This window comes from Eublepharis macularius, chromosome 11 (assembly GCF_028583425.1).
Source record: "Eublepharis macularius isolate TG4126 chromosome 11, MPM_Emac_v1.0, whole genome shotgun sequence".
Lineage (NCBI taxonomy): Eukaryota > Metazoa > Chordata > Lepidosauria > Squamata > Eublepharidae > Eublepharis > Eublepharis macularius.
Genome location: NC_072800.1, coordinates 3,284,745 through 3,293,701, shown reverse-complemented (window position 1 = coordinate 3,293,701; position 8,957 = coordinate 3,284,745).

Below are 8,957 nucleotides of genomic sequence, written 5' to 3'. Positions count from 1 at the left end.
GTAGTTCAAAGGTAGAATCAGCTGCCTAGGGAGGTGGTGAGCTCCCCTTCACTGGCAGTTTTCAAGAAGAGGCTGGATGAATACTTGTCAGGGATGCTTTAGGCTGATCCTGCATTGGGCCGGGGGTTGGACTAGATGGTCTGTATGGCCCCTTCCAACTCTGTGATTCTGAGAGCCTGTCAGGGGATGACTTGAATGTGTGACTGTTTTGATATCGACTGGAATATGATGGGCAGCAGAGGTATGAACTGACTCCCCTACAAAGCCCAATATCTGATGTGCTATGCAAGTTGTGTCTTTCTGTGGGTTTTCATCTGATTGTTCTACCATGCAGCAAAACCATCACTGCCTGAAGGAAGGGGAACAAGTGGAGGACCCAGAACTGCTAATATTGCAGTGCCTGATGAGGCCCTTGAGCTGTTAGCAGCCGTTTTACATCCTGCTACCTGCAGAGAAGCTGACTACTGCGCATGTTGTTAGCAGAGCACAGCACTGCAAATAGCCGCCTCCATTAATTTAAAAGCATGTGAGTGCGGTTGGAGAGAGATGTACTGATATATTTGAGCCACTAGAGGGTGCAGCAAACTTGATTTTCGTGGTTTCAGTCACCAGTCAAATTCGTTTAATTTTGTACAGCAAGCGCAGCATACTTTCCTGGGAGTTATCAACCCCCCCCCCCCCCAGTTCCCTAACCAGTAAAGTTCCAGGGAGTACCTAATACAGAAACATTTCTTTGTGAAGAGAGAGAGCCACAGAGATATTACAGTATTTTTTCCAGTTTTTTTTCACATATCTGCTGGTGACAAAAAGCTAGCAGGCCTCAGACTCTGCTGGTCTTCAAGACAACGTCACTAACCCACCACTCAGCTTTGGGGCCCTCAGAGTCCTTTGTTCCTACCTAGCTGCAAAAACCTTCCAGCTACTACGTAGTTTGCCTCGGCTCCCCGTGCAAAAAGGCCATCAGCCATCAAAGCCCTTGGCCAACGAGCTTCAGCCAGCAAACTGCAAAAGTCTTGGGGAAAAGAGTATGTCCAAGGAAACTGCTTGAAACTGCACCTCATCAGGGCAGAGCAGAGACTTAACCCAGGCAGGAATCGCTCAGACACGACACCCTTCCCACACTGCTCGTGCTGTTTGTCTGAGTGGATCCAGCTTTGGGGTGTGTTGAGTTCCTGTAACAAGGACACACTGAACTCCCCAGGTCTGCAGAAAGGGCTCAGGTACTCCTTAAAGGCATGAGTGTGCTTTTGTGCAGGTAGGGGCAGGTCTTCTCTTAACCCCTACATCCCACTGTCCCTCATCGTGCCCTGAGAGGGTGGCCAGGGAGTTCCATTCCCGAGGATGGGGAACAGACCCTGTCCTCTGACTCAGCCTCTCTCTACTCCTCCTCCTCCGTCAGGCTTTCTGCTTTCTCTGCTCCCTGCCAGCTGCCTCCTTTGGCAGTGTTCACCAACCTTACCGCTGGCCCCCCCTCCTTTATATTCAGGGCACAGCCTCTATTTCTGGACCCAAGCTCCAGCCCCACCTTCCTCTTCTCTGTCCCCGGTCCTTCTCCAACTCCCCCCTCTCTTCCTCTCACTTCCTGGGGAGACTGTCTGCCTTGCTGGTGGTCGACTGAGGCCCCGACTACATTATGTGTCCATTTTATACCATTTTAATTGTTGGGGTTTCCTTCAAAGAACTTATAGAATCCTAGAGTTGGAAGGGACCTCACAGACCATCTAGTCCAATCCTTGCCCAATGCAGGAACTGCCCAAAGCGTCCCCGACAAGTATTTGTCCAGCTGCTCCTTGTTCATGAGGGGGAACCCTCCACATCCTCAGGCAGCTGATTCCACTCCTGGGTTACAATTAACGTGAAGAAGTTTTTCCTAATGTCCAGCCAACCCCTCCTGTAGTTTAAACCCATTGTTTTGAGTCCTATCCTCTGCTGCCAACAGGAACAGCTCCCTCCCCTCCCCTAAGTGACAGCCTTTTGAATACTTAAAGAGAGCAATCACGTCTCCCCCTCAAACTCCTCTTCTCCAGACTGAACATTCTCAGGTCCCTCCGTCTCTCCTCGTAGGGCTTGTTTTCCAGGCCCCTGATCGTCCTGGTTGCTCTCCTCTGCACCTGTTCCAATTTCTCCACCTCCTTTTTGAAGTGAGGCCTCCGGAACTCCACACAAAACTCTAGGTGGGGCCTGACAAACGTGGTATATAGAGCAACAATGACATCTTCCAGTTTTCCAGCATATCACTTGTCCTCCAAGAGGCCTGAAAGATGATCAATAAAAGGTCTGCAAACTCTCTTAAAATTCTTTAGATACTCCCTGGTGCGCCCGATCTGGCCCAGAGGATTTCTACAGATCCAATGCAACAAGGTGCTTCTCCACAACTTCTCTGCCCATGTCAGCCAGGAGCCCCTAAACCATGCTTTGCGTACCACCATCTCTAGGTGGGGCTGTTTTCTCCTTCAGGGAGAAAACTGAGGCAAAATAGGCATTGAGTTCTTCTGCCTTGTCTAATAACAATAATATTATTATATTATTGTCAAATGACAATAATAATAACATTCAATGTATATACTGTCCTTCAGGACAACAACGCCACACTTAGAGTGGTTTACAAAGTGTGTTATCATCCTCACGACAATCACCCTGTGAGGTGGGTGGGGCTCTGAGAGAGCTGTGACTGACCCAAGGTCACACGGCTGGTTTCAAGTGAAGGAGGAGGGAATCCAACCTGGTTCTCCAGATTATTGTCCTGCCGCTCTTAATCACTACACCAAACTGGCCCTTTCTGTCCTCTGTCAGAGTTTCTCTGTTCTTACCCAACAATAGGGGTATCATCCCCTTTACCTTATGTTTGCTCCTCACGTATCTGAAGAATGCCTTTGTGTCACAGCAGGCTCCCCTGGGCAGTCTCAGCTCATTCTGAGCTTTGACTTCTCTGACAGCTGCCCTACAGTGCCAAGCTACCCCTAGATACTCTTCTGTAGATGCATTTCTTTCCCTCCATTCCTTAAACATCTCCTTTTTCGTCCAGGGCTCTCTGTTCATCCGTATTGGCTTGGGTAGTTTGGTGGGGATGCTGAGAATTTGGTTGGGGATCCTTGGCTTCTCTCACAGAACTGCAGCCTCTTGGGGAAAAAATGTCTGTTAAATAGAGGTGAGTGAATCCCCTCCGGTCTGCTGCTGGATGGTTTCCTTCAGAGGCTCCATTTTGACTGCTGCTGCGGCTAATGTTGGATCGCCATTCCTTTTTACGGTTAAGGGCTCAGAATAGTTTTCTCAAGAGCAGCGAATTGTTTCTTCAGAGAAAGACCTATTTAAGTATCCATGGGAGCTTGTAGGAATCAACCGCAGCTTGTTGGAGGGAGGGGCAGGTCTATATATGCATGCAGAGAATCACCGTTTTTAAGCTTTTTTCAAACTATTCTGTACCGTGTTTCATAATGTCGATTGTTTCATAATGTAGACAGCTGTTTCATGAAACCAAGAATTTTTGAAAGTCAAAGACAATTTACATCTGTAACTGCAAATTACAAAAATTAATTAGATCATGTTCATCAATTAAAAACTTCTGTTGCCTGCCTGAGAAATAAATGTCACATAAGGAAGTACCAAAAGTAGTTATGAATTGAACTGAGATGATATCTAAAATAAAACATGGAAGCTTTCATGCAGGCTGAAGACAAAAGAGTCTGTTTGTATGATAGGGGAAAAAATCCATTAGCATTGAGAGTATAGCAGTGTATATAGTAGCTGCAGAGCATGAAGAGAACGTCTAGCATGCCAGCTAGAGGGAAGCCTAAAAAATAATAGATCCAGAGGAGTGAGCCGTGTTAGTGTGCAGTTGCAAAATAGTAAAAATAGTTGCAAAATAGTAAAAAGTCCAGTGGCACCTTTAAGACTAACCAACTTTATTGAGGCATAAGCTTTCGAGAACCACCACTCTCTTCGTCAGATGCATCGGTTTTTCCTTGGTATGAGGCCTGAACCTCCAAGAGGCTCACAATCTGCCCCTTCCTTCAATGATGGCGGTTTCAAGATAAATCCCTCCTTTCCACGCTTCCCTGAAAAGTGGGAACGTGCCACATTGGAGAGAAATGCTCGGATGAGTCACAGGCGGCATGTCAAAGGGTATGTAGTTAAACTGCGCAACATTAAAACATTGAGCTATTCCATAGTGTATTATCAGCATACAAATCATAGCATTTTAATTATGTACAAAATAGTCACATTTAAAAATAAGAGTATCCGCACTTCAAACATCTAATCAGAATCAGTTTCTTCTGATCCTGAGCCTTCATTTTTATCCCCATGCAACTATCTTGGAAACTTGAGGTTTGCATGAATTGAAACAAACTTCTTTACTCTCACCCTAATAAGTGCAGAAATGCATCTTGGGGCATGCTCAGCTTGTCTTTAAAAGCATTTAACTCATTCTAAAAGAGAAAATATTGCATAGGAGGGTTGTTTTTTCAGTATTTCCCAAAATGTCTAACTTTTCCATCAGAAAAATTGAAAAAGGGCTTTGGAAAAAAGAAAGGGGGTGTGAATGTTTTCCCCCCAGACCTTCACATCTTTTGTCCTCGTGAAGCCATGGGGAGAATGGCAGGCTTCCTCTTGCCTCCCCATACACAACCCTCACATCTATCTCCAACCTCTTTCCAATATACCTGGCTTCAGTAGCTAGAGCTGAGGCTGTATTGACTCAGTAAGCCTGGGCAGTTGAGATGAATAGGGCCCAAGGTGTTTCTGGACTATATAGTCCTCTTTTTAATTTAAAGGGGCTTAAAAGTTTTCATTTTTTGTAATCTTCTGTAGGCAGGCCATTGCTTTGTGGGGTTTTACTATTATTCAGTTACTAGCAACAAAGCCCGTTGTGGGAAAAAATACAATGGCCTGTAGAAAGGGGAGAGCGGGCAGGTGTGGGCATTGCCTCCTTCTCCGTACCTGATCCAGGCCGGGTGAAGGGGGGGGGCCAGACATTGCCCCCTGCTCCACTCCTTTTTTCTTTTAATTTATTTTAAAACACCAATAGAAACAAAATGGCTATCTTACAGAGCATATTACCATACTTCCTTATACAAATCTTAATTGTTAACAAAATTCAATTGAAATAACGATGTCGGTGGAAGGAATATGGAGAATCTTGATTCTTTAAAAATTTTTCCAATACCAGGAAATTTGACTCTGACGTAGGATACTCATATGATCTCCTAACATCTGCTATTTTGTCAAAAATTATATAGTCCCACAGGCACATGTACCACTCCTTTATCTCTGGTAACTGGGGGGGGGGCTTCCAATGAGAGGCAATTACTTTTTTAGCTACCAACAGTAGCGTTACCATTAAATTTTTCTGCATATCAGGGATGTCTCAACCCGGCAGAACATTCAACAATATAGATTGTATCATAAATGGAACTGTATGTTCAGTAATATAAGTTATTTGATGCATAATCTTTTTCCAAAATTTAAAAACCACTGGACAAGATCAACAACAATGAATGTAAGTTCCCTTCCCTCCACAACCTCGCCAACAACGAGAAGTATATTTTGGACTGATATGCGCTATTTTAGTTGGAGTAGAGTACCATCAAGTAAAACATTTATGTGCTTGATATATCAAATTTAAAGAGCTGGTATGGAGGGAATGAGATGACCAAATACTTTTCCAAATTGAATCTGTTAAAGAATTCTCACAATCACACATTCAAGCTTTATGAAAAGATAATGAATCAGACCTGCTATAGCTAATTAATAACTTACAAATTTTTGAGACCAAACCTTTTGAAGAATACGATGAAGTACTAAGCAATTCTTCAAAAGGGGTGACAGGTTTTTGCAACTCTTTCTTAATCTCTGGTGTATTACATAAATGCTGTAACTGGAGATATTCTATACAGAGGGTTTTCTCTTGAAGTTTAGATTCTAATTGCAATTTACTGCATATTAATCCATTTTTAGCAATATCAATAAATCTTGTTTGTTTTTTTCCAACACTTATATGAGGTACTACTCAGCGCAGGGGGGAACCACACCTGGTTAGTAAAACTGGAACAAGAGGAAACCTTGGGTAGATGTCTTTTCCTAAAGTTATCCCACACCTTCAAAATGATCTCTAATTGTGGATTCACATTGATTAACTTTGGTCTCTATGTGGTATTCACAAAATTTCTCTCATCTAAAAAGGAGCAGTAAAGGTTTCCTCAATATATTTCCAATCAGTGCACACCCCGAACTCATTATATTTAAGTACATTTGTAAGAACAATAGCCTCATGATAAGTTTTAATATCTGGAATTAACAAACCTCCTGATTCCATTTGCTGCCTTAATGCCTTAAAAGCAATCCTTGGAACCTTATAGTTGCACATGAATTTAAGTAATAAGGCTTGCCATCTTGATAACAATGACTTAGGTATATTAACAAGTAAGGCCCTCAAGACATCTTGGAAATAAAAAGGATTGTATAAGAGAAACTCTTTCAGGCCAGGATAAATACATTGTTTTCCAATTCTGTATTATAGATTGAATGGACTTTACTACATTCAAATGATTGTATTTTATAAAATCTGTCAATTTTGAGGGAATAATAATAATAATAATAATAATAATAATAATAATAATATGTTTATTGCTTTTCCGGCCGAAGCCATAAGCCATACAAACACCAACAAAATATGAACTGTATACTTAAACATACCCAATTCACATAGGAATTATCACTCCAAGATATTTCCAATTGTTAATGGCCGAAACAAAATTAAAATTACCATTAAAATAAGTTATATCTTGTACGCCTGCTTGCGGGGAGGGCGGAATATAAATACGATAAAATAAATAAATAGATAAATATCTAGCTCCGACAAAGTGATTGGATAAAGGACTGTTTTGTTTGCATTGGCTTTTAAACCAGAAACTCTCCCAAACTGTGCCAATAAATCCGGAACTACAGGAAGCGTAGCTTTAGGGTCTGTCAAATACATAGTGAGGTCATCAGCAAACATACTAATTTTCATAGATCTTTCCCTGATTATGATACCATGAATTGACTCAGTTTGACGTATCAAGGAAGACAGAGATTCCATTGCCAGTGCAAAGAGGGGCAACCCTGTCTAGTGCTCCTACCCAGAGAAAATTCTTCTGAGTTACAGTAATTAATCCTTAGGCGTGCCAAAGGTGAATGATACAAGGCAGACACAATGGTATTAAATCTAGGACCGAATTTCATATGCTTTAATAGCAACGACAAATAGTTTTTCTCTACACTATCGAAAGCTTTTTCTAGATTAATGTTGAGGATAAACCATGATGTCTAGCATACTGAATAATATTGGTTGTTTTATGGATATTATCCATTAAATTTCTATTTAAGATAAAACAAATCTGATCTTCATATATATGATCACCTAGAAACAAATTAAGTCTATGGGCCAATACTGAGACAAATATCTTATAAATGCAGTTAAGCAAGGAGATCGGCCTATAGGATTTGCTGCTAAGTGAATCTTTACTTTCTTTGTGTATCACAACTATATCTGCTGAGTTCCACAAGGCTGGCATAATGCCGGATTCCATAACCCTATTACAGATTTTGACCAAATACAGGGCCAATAATCCTGCATTTTTTAAATAATACTTAGTAGGGTACTCATGATGCCCTGGAACTTTACTGGGCTTTGGAGATTTAATAACTTCCAGTACTTCTTCTTCCACCTGCTCCACTCCTGATCCCAGCTGGGTGAAGGTGGGGGGCAGGCATTTCTACCTGCTGTGTTCCGGATCCCAGCTGAGTGAAGGTGGGGAGCGGGTATTGTCACCTGCTCCACTCCTGATCCCAGCTGGGTGAAGGTGGGGGGCAGGCATTTCTACCTGCTGTGTTCCGGATCCCAGCCGAGTGAAGGTGGGGAGCGGGTATTGTCACCTGCTCCACTCCTGATCGCAGCTGAGTGAAGGTGGTGGGCCAGCATTGCCACCTGCTTTGCTCCTGATCCCAGCTGGGTGAAGGCATGGGATGGGCCTCGCCACCTGCTTTGTTCCTGATCCCAGCTGGGTGAAGGTGTGGGGGTGGGTGGGCATTGCCATCTGCTCCACTCCTGATCCCAGCTAGATGAAGGCAGGGGGTGGGCATTCCCACCTGCTCCACTCCCGGTTAGAGTTAGGGAGAGCATTGCCCTCTGCTTCGATCCCGGCCTGGGCTTCCTGCCATGGCACAGTCTCTGGAGGTCTGGCTGCCTCATCTGGGCTTCCCTCCACTGCTGCACCCTCTGGTGACACACCAGGGTAGGAAGTAAGTTGTTTTGAATACTCTTAGTGTTTTATATAGTAGGATTTGATGTTATTACTTTTTCTTTCTATTTCCAAAGCCACCCTATAAGCTAATTGAATACCAACTTCAGCATTTCTTAACCCAGAAAAAAACCTTTACATTTAATCTTAATTATTAATTAATTAGTAATTCAGTTAATGGCCTTTGGACCCACTTATCAATTCAAAGGTTACCTGATCAAGCAGACAATTAATTCCAATTCAATTAATAAAATAATAAGGTCTATAATCCATTCAAGCAAGATCCTTCAAATAAATGTTTTATTATCATGAACATTTGCTTTGCCAGTTTTAGTGGAAAGTAAAGAAAATAAGTGTAAGCAAACCAATTTTAGAACATGGGAAAGTATTTATTTAGCATTTTGAAGTTCAGTGGGTATTCTTTACTTGTATTAAAGCTACATGCAACCTGATTCAATGGTCATTTTCCCAGAAGTAAATCTATTAAATTCACTGGGACTTATTCCAATTAAATGTGCACAGGACCTAAGCCTACAGTTCAATTCTTTGCACATAACTCTATCCTGCTGAATTCATTGGCACTTACTCCCAAGAAAGTGTGCATCAGATCGAAACCTTAGGATAATTGCAATGACAGTACATTGTCTTGTCCTATAAGCTTTACTTGGTGGAAAGATC